We start from the raw sequence: 20,211 nt of genomic DNA on the forward strand, positions 1-20,211 counted from the left end.
CCTAGTGACCAAGGACTGCTTACATCCTACCATAAATAGAGCACATTACAGACATTCATGCTTTTAACTTCAAAGTGCAACCCACAGAATCTAATATGCCTAAAGGGGCTATACTTTTAAACAATCTAATTCAGCATTTTCAAAAGGACTCAACAATAGAACAGTTTGGGGAAACTGCATCTTCCTCTGGTAGACTGACAATACCTATTAACACATTAAAGGCTAAGAAAAGTCACAGTTCAGAGAAAAAAACTATTTTGCTTTGACCATAGAATATTTTCTCCCTCAGCGGTATTCTATTGACAAGTCTAAAACTAGTTTATCACAAAACACAGTTTGAACAGTGTTGATTTTGGGGCCGGCCCAGTGACGCAGCCGTTAAGTTCTCATGTTCTGCTTCGGTGGCCTGGGGTTCACTGGTTCAGATCTTGGGTGTGGACATGGCACTGCTTGGCAAGCCATGCTGTGGCAGGCGTCTCACATATAAAAAAAGTAGGGGAAGATGGGCATGGATGTCAGCTCAGGGCCAGTCTTCCTCAGCAAAAAGAGGAGGATTGGCAGCAGATGTTAGCTCAGGGTTAATCTTCCTGAAAAAAAAAATTTCATTTGAAAATCAAAATCATTTTCAATGTTATCTCAATGGGGCAGCATCCCCTAAGAAAATGTAATTGTTAAAAATTTGTGGAAATTTAAAATTTTAAAAATATTTTTGGATATTTGTGGGGACATTTTTGGTTACCATAATTATCAGGATGGGTGTGGTGCTACTAATATTTAGTGGGCAAGAAGCAAGTGGGCAGGAAGTAGGACAGTTCCATAGAACAAATAATTGTTCCATGACTTCCAAACTCCTTAGAGTTATATATAAGGAAGAAATTTATAGATAATTATGTGAGCCTAGAATCTAACTCCATATTACATATGAACACAATGTATTCTTGCATAGTAATGATATGTGCTGAATTTTTCAGGAATACAAAGTGTAGAATTTTTTCAAGAGTAGTTCAGCATTTCAGAAAAGCACACGACTAAAGGAAACACCACTAATGATATTTTAACCATCAATATAACACACCTCTATCAGTCTGCATATATAGCTGTTTATTTCACAGTGATTCTGTTCTAAGTGCAAGCATCTGACTATCTCCTTGGGCCTTCCAGTGTAGATATGCCTGAGCATTGAGACATTGAAATATCTAATATTTTATTATAAATCAGTTTTCTTTATTGCTGCTTAATATGATTTCAAACATTATGTTGTCTTTTTAAATTAGATGTATAAATAGGTTATACTGTCAATAAATTTTATCTCAGGATAATAAAGTGGATGTTACAAAGCATTTATTTTTAAAAAGAGAGTGTTCAGTCTGATGAGATTGAGAACAACTGATCTACACGCTTTGGTTACCTAAAGATGAGGATTTGAATTAGGACAACCTATCATTGATGAAAACATGATTAAACTAAATTACAAATATGGTGTGGTTAAGGTTTGTAACTACTGGAAAATATGGTATGTTTAAGATACAATACTTTATGAGCAAGCCTTGACTATGTGACTAGCACTTGGTTACACAGAAGCACAAAGAGGTATAACATAGATCTATCTGCCTTCATGGAACTTACAGGGTCGTGAAGGAAATAAAGCAACAGTGAAAACAATTAAAGAACTAAATGCTGGTTACCTTGTAAACATTTGTGAAACAAATGCTCATAATTAGGCAACAGTCTTAAGAGCCTGGGGTGGTCAGGAAAGGCTCAGGATAAGGTAGACCTTCTGTTGTGCATTCCAGAACTAACTGGACAGCATTAGTAAGATGTGTTTACCACGACAAATTGAGACCAGCCTAACTACTAAGGGAGGTGGGAGAGGGGCAAAGTTAGATCCTGGGAGGCCCAGTGAGAAAGAGATGATGGAACTAGATAAAAGCCTTGAAATGCACAGGAGACTGAATTTAAAATAACAGACAAAATGAAGGCCCTATAGACTCCTAGAGTCTACAGAGAGTAGCAATGATAATTATTTAGGATGATAAGACTGATAGTAATGTATAGGACAGACAGACTTATGGAGAGAAAGACAGATATAAATGATCTCAGGAAGTTGGGAGGGGGAGTGAGACAAAGATGAGTTAAGTTTTAGATTTGATGAAATTGAGATGATCAGTTTGAACAGACAGCTTTAAAAGGCAACAGAGATGATAGCTGAATCTCTCATGACCAGAATGAATGACATGCTCACAGAGAGAACGAATATAGAGAAGGTTAGAGGTGGAAGACAGGGCCTTGGGCAACACCCACAAGTTAGAGGACCTGAAAAATAACCAGTAAAGCAGCAAAAGAAGTGAATATTACTTTACATACAAATGATAAAACTATGGAAAGCTTTACTCTTGCCATGTAGGTGGCAGAAACTGAAAATATAAACTACTTTTTAAGATTTAAGAAAGGTTATAGACCACAGAGTCATGACAGTTTACTATTATGACATGCATCCCTAAACTTTTAGGTTTATATCAAAGATTACAGCCCTGTATATAAGTAACATATACATCCTTCCATGGAGGCTTTTCTAAAAGAAAGACATACTACCTACAGAAGACAGCTTCTGTCATATATAGGTGAGTCAACTGACACACAGATGCCACTATAAACTTTCAGAAAGTAACAGTAAGCAGAAATGAGCTATAAACTCATCATTAATCATCAGAGAAAGTTGCATCACCATAAAGATTACTCTGACTCAACGTAACAGACAAAAAAGTTGCCTAAAGGGCAGTCCAGCTTAGAGCACAGATTTAGTTATATGCAATAAAAGATGTAACAGCAGAAGAGATGTCTACATTCTTTGTAAATTATCCTTTATTATCCATGCTCATTTGTCATCTGGAACTATTTATAATAAATTTCTCAACCTTATGAACCCATCTCTACATTGCTTTAGCAGTCAGGTCTTTACAGAAATTAATCAGTATGCCATCATGACTAAAAATTCCCAAGATTAAATGCTAACTACAGTTGCAATCTATGAATGTGAAGAGATCTATAAATAAGATAACCTATGTCCCAGTTTGCTGTGACAGTCAGTTTATACCTGCTTTTAGGTGAAGATCATTAGTAGCACCCTCTTCCACTCTTAAAGTGTAGATAATAAATGACATGGACCCCATACAGCAATGAAGCCAACCATAGAAGAAACTTTTATGAAGTATACTTATTTTTCTCTTTATGTTTATTCCGAATTTATAAAAATACCAGTCATATTCTATGAATATCCATTGTAGTTGCTAATAACTTGTAGAGTCTCGCTCATTCATTCAGAATCTAGCCCTGAGTCAGCTAAGTACTGCCTCCTAGTGGTAGGGTGATTCTTGGATGTCCCTGACCCTACTCTGTTTCAACATCTTGTCAAGACTGGTGACATTCTCCCATACCTAAATCTATCAGCTTTGTCTCAACTCTTCCCATCCCATACTTTCTTCCTCTTGTTCTTAATAAGCTCTTGTGTTTCCTCATTCAAACCAAGCTAATGAGAAATGTATCCCAAATATGAAAGACCACTCTCCATATGTGGAAGATTTCACTTTATAGAAAAAACAGGCTTGGTTTCCTCTAAAGATCAGGAACAAGACAAAGATGCCCATTTTGGCCACTTTTATTCAACGTAGTACCAGAAGCTCTAGCCAGACTAATTAGACAAGAAAAATAAAAGGCATCCATATTGAAAAGGAAGAAATAAAACTCTGTTTGCAGATGACATGATCTTCTATGTAGAAAATCCTAAAGAACTCACAAAACAGTGTTAGAGCTAAGAAATAAATTCAGGGGCCAGGGCTCGTGGCTGAGTGGTTAAGTTCTCACGCTCCGCTACGGCAGCCCAGGCTTTCACTGGTTTGGATCCTGGGAGCGGACATAGCACCACTCATCAGGCCACACTGAGGCGATGTCCCACGTGCCATAACTAGAAGGACCCACAACTAAAATATATACCACTATGCACTATGTACTGGGGGGATTTGGGGAGGAAAAACACAAAGGAAAAAAAAAAGACTGGCAACAGTTGTTAGCTCAGGTGCCAATCTTTAAAAAAAAAAGAAAGAAATTCAGCAAAGTTGCAAGATACAAAATCAAAAGGCAAAAATCAGTTGTATTTCTATTTAAGGAAGTAATTAAGATTAAATGAGGTCATATGGTGGGCCCTAGTCCAAAAAGACCGGTGTCCTTTCAAGAAGAGGAAGAGATAACATGGACACGCACACACGAGAAAAGGCTATGTGAGGACACAGTAAGAAGGTAGTCAACTACAAGCCAAGAAGAGAACCCTCAGTAGAAATTAACTCTGATGACACCGTGATCTCAGACTTCTAACCTCTAGAACTGTGAGAAAATAAATTACTGTGGTTTAAGCCACCCAGTCTGTGGTATTTTGTTATAGCAGCCCTAGTAAACTAATAAATTTGTACACCTGTATTCAGAGCAGCATTATTCAATAGTTTATCCAATAGCAGCATTTCTAATAGAAAATAGCCAAAAGGTGGAAGTAATCCAAGTGCCCATCAACAGATGAATGGATAAACAGCATGTGGTACATATATACAAGAGAATATTATTCAGCTTTTAAAAGGAAGAAAATTCTGATACACAGATCAATCTTGAGGACATTACGCTAAATGAATAATCCAATCACAAAAGACCAATATTGTATGATTACACTTATATCAGATACCTAGAGTAATCAAATTCATAGACACAGAAAGTAGAAGGTTGGTTGTCATGGGCTGGGGGAAGGGGAGAATGGGGAGTTGTTGTTTAATGGGTATAGAGTTTTAGTTTTGCCAGATGAAAAGTGTTGTGAAGATTGGCTGCACAACAATGTGAATGTACTTAACACTACTGAACTGTACACTTAAAAATGGTTAATAGGTTAATTTTATGTTATATGTATTTTACCATAATTTAAAATTTTTTAAACAATATAAAATAGAAATAAATTTAACAAAGAAGGTACAAGTCCTGTACACTAAAAACTACAAAACATTGCTGGAAAAAATTAAAGAAGACATAAATAAATTGAAATACATCTGTGTTCATGAATTGGAAGACTTAACATTTTTAAGATGATAATACTATCCAGAGTAATACACAGATTCAACGTAAAATCCCAATAGCACTTTTGGCAGAAATGAAATAACCCATCCTAAAGTTCATATGAAATTTCAAGGGACCCAGAATAGGCAAAACAATCTTGAAAAACAACAAACTTGGAGGACTCACACATATGCTTTCAAAGCTTACTAAAAGCTCCAGTCATCAAAAGAGTGTGGTACTGGCATAAATGATTTTCAATAAGGGTGTCAAGACCATAAAATGAGAAAAGGACAATCTTTCCAACAAACAGTGTTGGGAAAACTGGATATCCATATGCAAAAGATGAAGTTGGACACTTACCTTGCCCCATATACAAAAATTAACTCAAAATGGATCAAAGACCTAAATGTAAGATCTAAAACTACAAAACTCTTAGGAAAAAGTCAGGCAGAAAACTTCACGACATTGGATTTGGCAAAGATTTCTTGGATGTGACACCAAAAGTACAGGCAACAACAGTAAAAATAGATAAAGTGGACTACATCAAAATTTAAAACTTTCTCTACCAAAGGACACTATATCAACAGAGGGAAAAGGCAACCATAAAATATGAAAAAACATTTGCAAATCATATCTACCAAAGGCTTAATATCCAGAATATATAAAGAACTCCTACAACTCTACAACAAAAAAATTAACAACCTGATTAAAAAATGGGCAAAGGACTTTGAATAGATATTTCTCCAAAGAAGATATACAAATAGCCAACAAACACATGAAAATATGCTCAACATCACTAATCATTAGGGAAATGTAAATCAAAACCACAATGAGATACCACTTCCCACACATTAGGATAGCCATTATAAAAACAAAAAAACTCTACAAAATAAGTGTCAGCAAGTATGTGGAGAAATTGCATTATCTGCACATTGCTGGTGGGAGTTTAAAATGGAACAATTGCTATAGATAACAGTATGGTGGTTCCTCAAAAATTAAAAATAGAATTACCATATGATCCAGCAATTCTACTTCTGTGTATATACCCAAAAGGATTGAAAGCAGGGTCTCAAACAGATATTTGTACACCCGTGTTCATAGATGCATCATTCACAATAGCCAAAAGGTGGAAACCTAAGTGTTCATCAACAGAGAAATGGATAAACAAAAAGTGGTATATACATACAAGGGAATATTCATTCTTAAAAAGGGAGGAAATTCTGGCACATGCTACAATATGAGTGAACCTTGAAGGCATTATGCTAAGTGAAGTAAGCCAAACACAAAAGAACAAACGTATGTTTCCACTTATATGAGACATCTAAAACAGGCACATTCACAGAGACAGAGAGCAGATTAGCGTCAGCCCTGGTGGCCCAGTGGTTAATTTCAGCATGCTCTGCTTCAGAGGCCTGGGTTCAGTTCCCAGGAGCAGACCTATACCACTTATCAGTGGCCATGCTGTGGCAGCAGCTCACATACAAAAAAAGAGGAAGACTGGCAGCAGATGTTAGCTCAGGGTGAATCTTACTCAGCCAAAAAAAGAAAGTAGATTAGAGATTACCAGACCTTGGGGGTAGGAGGAAATGAGAGGTTATTGCTTAACAGGACAGAGTTTCTATCTGGGGTAATGAAAAAATTTTGGAAACAGACAGTGGTGATGGTTGCACAAGACTGTGAATGTAATTAATGCCACTGAATTCTACACTTAAAAATGGTTAAACTGGCAAATTTATGTTATATATATTTCATCACAATAAAAAAGCTTGAAATTAGGCTTTAATTGGATTAATATGAAAAATCCAACTGATCTGAATCCATTCATCTATTCAATCACTTTATATAGCACATTTTATGAGCCAGGTACTTGGCTAGATTCTAGAGATAAACTGATGAACAGGCACTTAAAATACTATGTCAGTAACATTAATAATAGCTACCATTTTTTGGGTACTCTAACATGCTCCCAACAAACTAGGTAACTGCTATTATTATCCTCATTTTACTGATGAATAAACTGAAGCTTAGAAAGAATAAGTAACTGGCAAAATATTATACTGCTTGACTCTACACTCTCAAACAGTTCTGCCAGTAAGAGTATTTGCTGGTGTGAGAGGACATAGGCAAGGCGATTAACTTAGTCACGCAGTGTTTTAGGGACAAGTCTAAGTAAAGACTTGAAAGTTGAGTAGGAATTTGGTAGGGGAGGGTATAAATTAAAAAATAAAATGTTTCTTAGAGATTTCTCCAAAGAAGATACGCAGACGGCCAACAGGCACATGAAAATATGTTCAACATTATTAATTATCAGGGAAATGCAAATCAAAACTACAATGAGATACCACCTCATTCGTGTCAGAATGGCTGTCATTAACAAGACAGGAAACAACAAGTGTTGGAGAGGAGATGGAGAGAAGGGAACCCTCGTACACTGCTGGTGGGAGTGCAAACTGGTGCAGCCACTGTAGAAAGCAGTATGGAGTATCCTCAGAAAATTAAGAATAGATCTACCATATATAATCCAGCTATCCCACTGCTGGGTATTTATCCAAAGAACTTGAAAACACAAATGCATAAAGATATATGCACCCCTGTGTTCATCGCATTATTCACAATAGCCAAGACTTGGAAGCAACCTAGGTGCCCATCAAAGGAAGAATGGACAAAGAAGATGTGGTATATACACAATGGAATAGTACTCAGCCATAAGAAATGATGAAATCCAGCCATTTGTGACAACATGGATGGACTTTGAGGGTGTTGTGATAAGTAAAATTAAGTCAGAGGGAGAAAGTCAAATATCATATGATATCACTCATAAGTAGAAGATAAAAACAACACCACAAACATATAGCAACAGAGACTGGATCAGTGGTTACCAGAGGGGAAAGGGGAAGGAGGGAGGGCAAAAGGGGTGATTAGGCACATGTGTGTGATGATGGATTGTAATTAGTCTTTGGGTCATGAACATGATGTAATACACACAGAATGTGAAATATATTAGGATGTACATCTGAAAGTTATATAATGTTATAACCCAATGTTACTGCAGTAAAAAAAAAAAAAAAATCCCTGGGGGCCAGCCCCGTGGCCGAGTGGTTAAGCTCGTGCACTCCGCTGCAGCTGCCCATGGTTTTGCCAGTTCGGATCCCGGGCGCGGATATGGCACTGCTCATTAGGCCACGCTGAGGTGGCATCCCACATGCCACAACTAGAGGGACCTGCAAGTAAGATACACAACTATGTACGAGGGGGAGGGTTTGGGGAGATAAAGCAGAAAAAAAAAACATCCGTATGTGAGATGAAGTGAGGGAAGAAGCCTTAGAGTAAAACATCAAATATTGTCATAAGTTGCAATAAAAGTTGTCTTAATCAAAAAAAAGTTAAAAAGTAAAATGTTTCTAACAGCAAGAGGAAAAGTCTAGAAGAAAAAAGAGAGTTCACTCAGGAAACTTCAAGCAGCTTAGTGAAGGTGGAGCTTTAAACTGTCAAAGGTGAATTGCCAGAGATGAGACTGGAGTAGTAAGCAGAACAGAGAGAGGTTTGTTTTGGTTTTATCTATTGTGAAATAAACTACCACAAAGTTTAGTGGTTTTAAACAACGACCATTTTGTTATCTTTCATTATTCTGTGGACTGACTGGGCTCAGTTAGGTAGTTCTATAACTTCATGTGCTATCACCTGGGGCTGATACCATCTGGCAGTTTTCTGGGCATGGAACATGTAAGATGGCTCTCTCATAGGTCTGACATCTTGTCAGGAACATCTAAAAGTCTGAATTCTCCTGGGATGCTGGGACAGCCAAGCCTTTCTCTCTCCCCGTGTAGTTTCAGGCACTCTCTCTCCATATAGTCCTCCAGCAGGGTAGCTGGACTTGTTATGAAGGACTCCGGGTACAAAAGTTGAAGCTAGTAGGCATTTTTAAGGCTAAGGCCTAAAACTGGCACAGTGTCACTTCTGCTATGCTCCATTACTCACAGTGAGTAACAAGGTCAGCTCAGATTCAGTATGAGAGGGGACTAAACAAGGGCATGAATCCTGGGAGATGTGGTTCATTAGGGACCATCTTTGGAAACTAGCTACACAGGTTTTATGCATAGGTGCAAGACTAGAGAAAGAGCAACCAGTTAGAAGGTTCTGAATAGACTAGGTGAGAGATTATAATGACATTCTGTATTTATATTTGGGATGTAGACAGGTAAACAGAAATAAGAGCTATTAAGTGATGAAATGGACTGAATTTGTTGAGTAACTGACAGTGAGACTTGAAGAAGGACCAAAGTGATAGGAATGTAGATCACTATCCAGTTTCCTTCTTGTGCTCATGGGTTGATTGAGTTGTTAGTCATTGAGATAAAGAAGAGAGTAAGAGGAACAGATTTGGTAGCAGAGGTACTATAGTATGTCCAGCAGGCAGACATAAATTAAGTCTAGAGATTAAGGTTGAAGATACAGATTTAGAACAACTGAAAACATGGGAGTGGATGAATTATCCAGGGAGGTTATGTTATGTTAGAAAACAGCCCAAGGTGAGAGTCTTGAGGAAAATCAATATTTAATACTGCAGAAAAGATGGAGTCACAAAGGAGACTAAGAAGGGACATTAGAATAAAAACCAGAAGAGTTGAGCATCACAAAAACCAAGGGAAAACAGTATTTCACAGAAGAGAAAATGACTACTAGTATTAAATGCTATAGATAGATTAACTATGATTAAAACTGAATATGTCCCCTTGGATCATAAACATACAAACTACTATTGACTGGCAAAAGTATTCTCAGGGGTGGAAACCCTACTGCAGTAAATTAAAAAGTGAATAGAAGGTAAGAATGTAGAAACAATGAACAATTTTTCAAGAAGCTCAACTGTTAAATAGAGGAAGACTTAGTGGTAGGTACAGGAGGACAAGAGGAAAAGAGGAGTTTTTAAGATGGTGGAGGTTAGAGCATATTTAAGTACTGTTGGGATGAAGCCAATAGGGAAGGAGAAAGAAACTGAACATGCCAAAAGAGAGGCCTTTGAGGAAGCAGAAAGGAATAAGATACAGAACACAGAAACAGAGATTATCCTCAGACAGAAGAGAATCACCAGGCCTAGCACCGGACAGGAGCAAAAGAATGGCTGTGAGTGCAGACTAGACTGCAGGCATGGCATATGTATATGGTATACATAGTCAAAAGTCAAGGGCGTTCTTCTCTGACAGCTACAGTATTTTCTCAGTGAAGTAGGAAGTTCATTTGCTGAGAACAAAGATAGGAGGTGTAAGAAGAGTGAAAGAGGTTTTAAATGACCACTACCAAAACTAGGTTAAAGAGATGATTAAGAAAACACAGAAATATTGCTAGAAAGTTTAAGAACCCAAGGCCAGGTTGGTAACGAAGACTTTATGGTATTCTCAGTCGGCTCAACTGTGTGGTTTTCTCTTGCAGCATTCAGTAATCAGAATCAGTAATACAGAAAGTTATATGGATTCAGGGGAGAAGTTGTGCTGAAGAGGCATGGTGGATGGATAACAAGAAAATCACAAATTTTAGTAAGATGTCTATTGATAACTTTAGACTATTCCCTTTTATTCAATAAATAGACTCACAACAACATTAATTTTGTAGTTTCCAAAGGTATATATTACAGTACTTTAGGTGCTACTGAGAGGTGCTGCACAGTATGGAGGAGGTCCTCATTTATAGTATCTTCTTTTTAAACATTCCTTGTAAGAGACAGATCAGGGAACCATACCAGCCACCCCTGAGGATCAATATCTCTATTCAGAGCTGTATAAAAGCAAGTAAGAGCACATGTGTAATTTAAAACTGTTGCATGTCAACATTAGAAAAGTAAAAAATAGGTGAAATATTTTTAATAGTATATTTGGTTTAACACAATATACACAAAATGTTTCAACACACAACTAATATAAAAATTTTTAATGAGACATTTTACATTTTTTATACTAAGTCTTTGAAATCCAGGGTGAATTTTATACTTACATTCCATCTCCATTCAGACTAGCCACACATCAAGAGCTCAAAAGCCACATACTGCTAGTGGCTACAGTAGTGGACAGTGTAGCTCTAGATATTATGATTGTATAATATCTAGAATTATGATACCCTTGTTGAATTAACAGAGCCACTGAGGTTCTTCCTCCGAGACCATCATCCTACTCCTGTAAGAATTCACAATAGATGCTTACACAGCATATTTCATCTATGAACGTTCAGTTATTCCCAGGCTCAAAGAGTCTAGAAACATGTATTACAATCAGATCATCCAAGACAGAGCTTTGGTTCCCTACCGAGTTCATGCAGGCCACTCGCCTAGAAACCCTCAGTCTCTGCACAGGACTGGCTGATATTTGCTATCTCAGCTAGCCAGGTGTGGCAGGTGGAAGGCAACCACACAGACTGAGGGGTCAGCTTTTTTTAGTAAGTTGCCATTCATTCATCTACTGACTTCCCAGTTTCTAAAATTCCGTTGACATCTCCTCTCATGTTTTCTTTGTCCTTATGGAGTTTTTACCCTTTTTAATTCCTTGACTTTCATATTTTAGTGTGTTTTCAAGAGAGAGTGAAAATAAACACATGTATTCAATAGACCATGTTTATCTGGAAGTTACTTTTAATATTAGGGGCTGACATTTTAAAATCTATAAATTCGTCATCAGAAGGTAACTCATCTGCAGACACAGACAAACTTTTTAAAGCTTCTTTAAACATTTACGCCAATCAGAATTCCAGATATAAACAATATATAATATTTTAATGAAAAAATCAATTTTGCTCTTAAAATTTCTCTACCAAGAACACTTTGTATTTTGAATACTCTTGTGCCTTAAATGAATCGGTTATGTTAACATGAAAAGAGAGAAAGATAATCAATGCTGCTTCCTCCGGATGAACTGTAAAAAACTGTCTAGCCAAAATTCAATTGCGTTGCGTGTGTGCTGTGTGAACCTTAAGTAAATATTTGGACTCTAGTTACCAGAGGTTTTATTTTTTATGGGAGTCTGCAAAATTAGCACATGCAAGAACTGTTAACCTCTCACTATAGATAACGGGTACCTGATTTACCAGCACCTTCCAGAGTAAAAGTTAGCAAGCATTGTCAAAACAGATATATTCGCAGTATTATAAAACTTGTAATAGGATAGACTATGCTCATTAATGTGTTCTCTAAAAAAGACACTAATTCTTCAGCAGTATTATGAAATTCTTACTTTTTTAAAACTAATTTTATTTAAATTTGTGTTCTTATTCTAAGTCCGTTTGAAACATGTCACCCTTTTAAAAATGAGAACTCAATTTTACTTGTTCTTTTAAGATTATTTTTGTTCCTTCAGTTAGCATTGGGCCAAAACAGCACATTCTAATCTTTTCTGCTAGAACCCACTCACATTAAACAGCCCAATGGACTCTTTCATCAACATTTTTCCCTGCTCACAACTTTTGGGTCAATGCATACATTTTTATTGTTTTCTTTAAGGTTAGCACAATTCTTTAACTCAAGTATTTATTGAGTACGATTTTGTACCAGGCATTGCTAGATTCTAAGAATAAAAAGATTAATAAAACATATTCTCTGTCTTCAAAAACCTCATAGTCTCGCATGGGGGAGAGATACATAAAGAAATAAATATTAAGCAATATGATAAGTACTGCAATAAAGGTATCAACAAAGTGCTACGGGAAGCCCAGAGGCAGGAAGGATTAATTCATTCTAGGAATGGTGGTGTAAGGAATAGGATTTTCCCAGTGGGAAGAGATGGAAGGAAGCCCACTCCAAGCAGAGGGAACAACATGAAAAAAGGCACAATGAAAGTACACTTTGGGAAATAATAAGTAGCCTGGTGTGGCTAAAACATGAGAGTCCTGCAGAGTAATGGTAGAAGCCATGTGAAGGAATCTGAACTTTTTGTTATAATGAAGGCAATGAAAAGCTATAAAAGCAGGAAAGAGATGTGATTTGCATCCGAGAAAGAAAATTCTATGGCAGTGTGAATGACTGACTAGAGAAGGGGGATAGAAGGAAGGTAAGACAACCAATTAGAAGGCTACTACACCAGACTAGGTAGAACTCTGGGCAGTAATTGTGGAACTCGAGAGAAGAGAATGAATGGATTTGACAGGCATTTCAAAAGCAGAATAACTTGGACATGATGGTTATTTGGATAGAGAAGGTAAGGAACAAAGAGTCAAAGATTCCACCATGTATTTTGACTTATACGTTAATATAAAAAGAAAACAATAAAGATTAAAAAAAAGAGCTCTAAACTGAGATTTTTGCAAGATATTCAAGTAGAAAGATCCTGGAGGCAGCTGGAAATAAGGATCTCAGCTAAGGAGTATAGTCAATACCAATAATACAGATTTTTGGAATTAGTAACATAAAGATGACATTTGCAGTCACGTGAAGAGATGAAGTTTCAAGAAGGAGAAGAGGAACCATTGCCAAATACTGCACACTACAAAAAATGTCAGATGATAAATATTTAAGGGAAAACTTTTAAAAGAAAATATAGGGAAATATTTTCTTGATCATGAGGTAAGAAAAGATTTCCTAAACAAGACACACAAAAAGGACCAATTATAAATGAAAAGATTAACAAATTCAGCTACTTAAAAACACCATAAGAAAGAATAAAAGGACAGGGGCCAGCCCAGTGGCGCAGCGGTTAAGTTCGCACGTTCCACTTCTTGGCGGCCCAAGGTTGGCCAGTTCGGATCCCGGGTGCGGACATGGCACCGCTTGGCAAAAGCCATGCTGTGGTAGGCATCCCATGTATAAAGTAGAGGAAGATGGGCATGGATGTTAGCTCAAGGCCAGTCTTCCTCAGCAAAAAGAGGAAGATTGGCAGTAGTTAGCTCAGGGCTAATCTTCCTCAAGAAAAAAAAAAGAAAGAGTGAAAGGACAACCCACAAAGTGGGAAAAAATATCTGTTAACACATATAACTGACAAAGGACTAGTATGCAGAATATGTAAAGAGCTCTTACAAATCAAAGAGAAAAGGTAGACAAGGTAAAAGAAAAAGAGGGAAACATAAGAACAGACACTTGACAAAAGAAAATATCCAAATGAACAACAAACCTAAGAATAGGGGCTCAATCCCACCAGTAATCAAGAAAACACAAATTAAAACCACAATGAGATATTACTACACACCCAACAACTGACAAAATTTTAAAACTCTAATAATACTAAGCTTTGGCAAAGATATGGAGCAACTGGGATTCTCACACATTATTTGGGAACATAAATTAACACAACCAAATTGGAAAACTGTGCCAGTAACTAGTCAAGTTGAAAATATGCATCCCTTATGGCTCAGAAACTTCACTCCTAGGATATACTCTAGAGATTTGCATCTTAATGTGCAACCAGGATAGACATAAAAGAATGTTCAGAGCAACACGAATATAATTGCCCTAAATTGGAAACATCCCAAATGCCTATCAACAGTAGCACAGATCAATACATTGTGGTATATTTACACAGTGGAATACTATACAGCATACAGCAATGAAAATGAAGAAGCTACAGATACACACAACATGGATGAATCTTATAAACCTAATATTAAGTGAAAAAAGCAAGTTACAAAAATGATACAACATAATTTTATTCATATAAAATTTAAAACAGGCAAAACAAATCCAAATGATTTAGGAATGCACATACAGGTGGTTAAGTTAAATGAGAAATACAAGAAAACAATTACTATAAATGACAAGATAGGGGTTACCTCTGGGGAGACAGAAATGATTGTAATGGGCAAGGGACATGCAGGGAATTATGTGGTCCCAATAATGTTCTACTCTTTGATCTTGGCAGTGGTGGTTATATGGTGATAAGTTGATAATCATTTGATAAACTGCAGATGTAAATTTTATGGACTTTTAAATATATTTTATAACAAAAATTTAACGAGCTAAATTTTGAAACGGTCTCACATTTAACAAGAGATGTAATAGTGAGAAGTAACCAAAAAGGTCTTGAATCTAAGAATGATTAAAAAAGATTAGGAAAACATGCTATCAAATCCACTCAAAACTAACTTTGAATACCACAAAGAAAAAAGACAATTCTGTTTCTGAGATGAATTACATTTAAATTTGTTTCAAGGCTGAAGACTAGATTTCATTCTCTCATTCACTTAACAAACACTTGAGACCTACCTTTTGTCTGGCACTGTGCCAGGGACTGGGAGTACAGAAAAACTTAGTCCTATCTCTTAGGTTTCTCTCAGCACTAGGATCCCCATTGACTTCTAATCTCTCTTGGGATAAAAGATTTAGCTATTTTATTGACTGGAATACATTCCTAGTGGGGAGAGGAGGACTCAGTACCAAAATGTACAAATAAAAAGGCATGCAGGAATTATCAGGTGCTGATCTGAGTATACGACAAAGTTTATTCCTCAACTGAGGAAATACAGGCAGAAAACAGATGCTAGTTGTTTTCTTCTCCAAACATTAATAAACACAAACAGACAACTTTTATTTTTTTATACCAAGTAACAAGGCGACTGAAAAGGTCAGTAGCAGGAATGCAAGGGTATTAAAAAACTGAAGAAATAAAAGATACAATTTAAACAACTTCTGCTTTTTGCCTTTTACTAAAGGAAACGTATCTATAAAGTGATGTGATCTCTATTACAACTTGTTAACCTATTTTTTATTTCCAGACTTAGAAAAATAAAATTCACCCTAAAAAAGACAAGGATTTGCGATAAGATTTAAAAAATTAAGCTAGAAACTTCATAACTGGAAAAGAGAAGTTCCCAAATTAGACATAAAAAAAGATTCCAAATGTCTGTTTTTTAAACAATCAAACCTCATGTACAAAGCCATTAATCTAATCTCAACTCCGTATCTAGTTTACACAACTTTCCCCAGATTAGAACTTCTATAATGTAGCAAAGCAATATTCTAACGAACCAAAAAGGCCCAATCAAGAACAGAAAACACCATTCCTTAACATGAACCAACCAGCAAGGAAGTTTAAAATTACTTAGAAATTAAAATTAGTAAAGAATTAAAATTAATAAGAAATTAAAAGGGAAGATAATAAAACCTGGTATCAAACTAGTCTTCCCATTCATGCTCTTTTAATATCCTTCTGAACACTCATAAAGATGAGATTGATGTGATGCCCAGAAGCATAAAGGTAACAATGTCCCAGGAAATAATTTTCAGTTACCAAAACTCAAATTTTACAACTTGAACTTAGATAAAGCATGTTTTGTTGATGTCAATCTGGTAATCTTATTCTCAAGTGATACGGATTTTAAAAAATTAATGTTTGTCAACATGCTGAAAATTTTAGGTAGCTCTTACAGCCAAAAGAACACGGAATCTAAAGACTGAGTACCAAGTTCTGCCACCTACCGACTATATAACCTTGAGTAAATAACCAAACCACTCTGAGTCTCACAGCAACCACCCTCACAAGACTTGAGAGCAGATAAAGAAAGTAATGCATGTGAATAATACTGTGAATATGTGCTCTAAAGCACAGGAAGCTCAATTTTCTCAATACACTGCAAAAATTACTTTGCACAAACTAGTAGGTATTTTTAATTTATTTTTTATTATGGAAAAAATATAAATATACAAAAGCATAGTATAAAAAAGTTACACGTATTTTCACTCAGCTTCAACAACTATCAACTCATGGCTAATCTTGTTTCATCTATACTCCACCCATTCTCTCTCTTCCTCTGTTATTTTGAAGCAAGTCCCAGACATCATATCATTAACTTCATGACAGCTAAAATCCAAGGCCTCTTTTCAGTGGATGTACAAGTATATGAAGTCCAACAGAGAAGCCTGAGCTAGAGACATGAATTTGAGGGTCACCAGTAATGAAACCAAGGTTGAAACTATACCTTTGGATGAGGTCAAATATCCATGCTTAGGAAACATGATGGATTCTTTTGGTGCTCTTTCATTAAAAATATAAACAGACATAAAGCACCATTCTTCCATCAGAAAAGAAACCCTACGGATTTTCAAAGACTTTTAGAACTCTTAAATCCTATGATTTTAATTATCGGCCTCAAAAAGGTGTCCCTATATATTAATAATCACTACTCTAAAGGATTTAACAAAAACCCTCAAACATAAACAGACAATTTATGTAACATCAGATTAAAACACTGATATTGTAACCAACTTCGAATCTACTTTTCAAAGTATTTGTTAAGAACTTGTTGCTTCATGTATATTTCCCTTTCTCCTTAAACTGTATATATCTGTTATACTTTCTTCTGTATGTATATTTCAAAATAAAATCTTTAAAATAAACTTTAAAAAGAAAATATGATTCCTACATTTAAATAGCTATGACAGATGATGGTATATCTTATAAGAATTTAGAGCTTTGAACATACATAGGAATATTTGCGTACTAATTACTTTATAAGCTCTTCAGACACCAAATTGTTGAAGCACAGACCATTTATTGCTACACGTTAATTAATTTTATCCTAAATGTCAAAATTAGTTATGATTTATACTCCCCTTCAATCCTGAAAAAATTGTGACTCAAGTTTTCTAAATCCTAATTTTACAATCCACTTTAAAATAATTACTAAAATTTTCTAAAATAGTCTTCATAAGCTGTTCAATAAAGATTAGCCTTTGAAAAAAGAAGTATTTATGACCTTTGGAATGGAATGGAACTTTGCGTCTTTGATTATACGACCCTCCAAGTAAATTATCCAAAGGGGATAGGAGGGGTACAATTTTTAGAAACTCAATAGATTTTCAATGTTTAAATTTTGATGGGTTGTCATTGATTAAATGGAGCCTGAGTCCTATTTGATTAGGAAGAACTCCAAAATATTTTTAAGCATATCCTTATCTTTGAAGTAAGAGTCCTGGAAACATGAATGTGTAATTTCATAATTAGAGGATATGCATTTTAGTTGTGAGCTCACGGTACACTTCTTTATTTTTTCCCTGAGAAAAAAATTAAAAACATTTAAAAGCAGTTTGAACTTTGGCTATGTTATATAACTGCCATTTAACTTAAACTATCAAAGATTTTTCGGGGAAATATTTTTCCTTTTTAAAAACTTTTGAAAGAGTGCACCTAAGGTGTTTTAAGTGTAATCCAACTCATTCTTAAAGCATGATTAAAGAATCATTAGGTCAAAATGGCATGCTCCCCTCCTCCACAAAAAAATCCAATTCTTTTTTCGGATATCAGTAAATATCAACTGGACAATTAAGAGACATAACTGCTTTTTCAGGAACCATGTACTAAACACAGCACCTGCCCCCAAAAGCTTCTCTTTTTCAAAAAAGCATATTCCAGATACCTACACATTTAATTAAACAGATTCTTTCCTAAGGATAATGGAGATGTTTTCTTGTTGTCGAATAAGCAATGCACTGCTACTATTTACTATTCATTTTTGTTGGTGGTTTTTACTTTAAGTATTGAATTGTTGAATATAAATATTCCTTAGTTAAACTTAATAAGCTTTTCTCATTCTCATTTTAGACCATAAAATGTGCGGGGGAAGGGAGAGAAAATATGGAAAATATAGAATAACTTGTTCAGAACTTGTTCGGTTTTCAATTAAAGAATTTTATAAAGATATCTTGTTGCTGTTCTTAAATTAATTCTGCAACAGAAGCCAAGTGATTTTTTTGGTCTTGAATAGTAATGATACAGATTTTCTTTACCAATAACGTACATATTAACTACATTTAATATACCAGATACATTTTATTTCTACATCTCTAAAGAAAATCTTAGTGCCTGTTAGTGCTTAAGGACATCAATAACACTAATTCTGCCACAGTGAGTAGTGAATTTATTTTCACAATTGAAAAAAAAATCACAATTTATCTGAGAAACTGGTATATTGAACAAAGCACCTGAAAAAAACTAGTAATCTGCTTTTGACACAAAAAATGAAACTAGCTCAGTGTTTTTGGTTTCTGTAATGTAGCAGACACGAATTTGCTGACATTCGTTGTCTTTTTACCTGCGTTTCCTCTCACGTTTAATAATATATAGCTTTAAGGACTTTTTCTCAACAAAAGGAAAGCCACTCACAATTTAGAGAAGGGTTGTCTCCACACACCCTCAGCAGCTGCTGCGAAAGAACACTGAAAAGCCCCACAACGAACGAGTAACCTCTCCGAATCACTTCAGAGCCTCAGCAAACTAATGCAGGGCTCTTGAGATGGTTTTAAGATTTTTTTAAAAATTCTTTAAAAAAATCACAAATACGACCTATCTTTTACCCCTGAAGCACCTCCCACACGGTCACTTGACGGTAGACGTTTCTGCCCCATCAGCAGGGGCAGAGAAGACAAGGCAGGAGTAGGAAACACGACCATTTCGTTTAGCCCTCAAAGAAAGAAAATTGCTGACGTCTTAACGTTCCCATAAACGTTCTGAAGTTACTACATCTCCTTAAGTTGCTTCATTCTAGTTGCTTCAGTTGTGTCAAGAACACCAAAGCCCAAACAAAACAAACCTCTTCCCTCCGGAGAAGGGTGAGCTGAGGACGGCTCTCAGAGAACCTTTCCGTTAACAGGTGGCCGGGAGGGCAGGGACCCTCCGCGCTCCCGCCGCTGCCGCCCGGGACTGGGGCCAGCGTGGGCGCCCCCGCCTTGCCCGCCTGACGACTTCCGGCCGCCCTGCCACGGCCACGCACCTACCCCCCGCCCCCAGGCTCCCGCGTCGCGGCGGCTGGAGGTGTCCCAGCGCCTTCCGGCTCCCGGTTTCCTCTCAGCGCCGCGGGTCCTCGAACAGCCTGGGAGGCCCTGGGAGAAGCACGTGCCCGTTGTCGAAGCCTCATCCCCGAGGCGGGAACTCCCGTCGGGCCTCCGTGCGCCCGGCCGCCATCCCCATCTAAGTACATAGGCGCCGAAGCTTCTAGACGCCGCCGAGCGGCCGGGGCAGGGGAACGCGTCTCACCTACCCGCCCGCAGTCTAGGCCCAAAGTGTGAAGTTCTGGAACTTCCCAGGCCGAGCGGGGCCAAATAGCAAGTGCGACGAAACTGAAGCCCAGGGGTTTGGGTACCTTGCTCCGGAGGCCACACCGTTGTCCGAGCAGGTGCGAAGGCGGGTCTCCTGGTTTCGTTCCCTCGAGCCGCCGAGA

The sequence above is a fragment of the Equus quagga genome, chromosome 5 (genome assembly GCF_021613505.1).
Source record: "Equus quagga isolate Etosha38 chromosome 5, UCLA_HA_Equagga_1.0, whole genome shotgun sequence".
Taxonomy (NCBI): domain Eukaryota; kingdom Metazoa; phylum Chordata; class Mammalia; order Perissodactyla; family Equidae; genus Equus; species Equus quagga.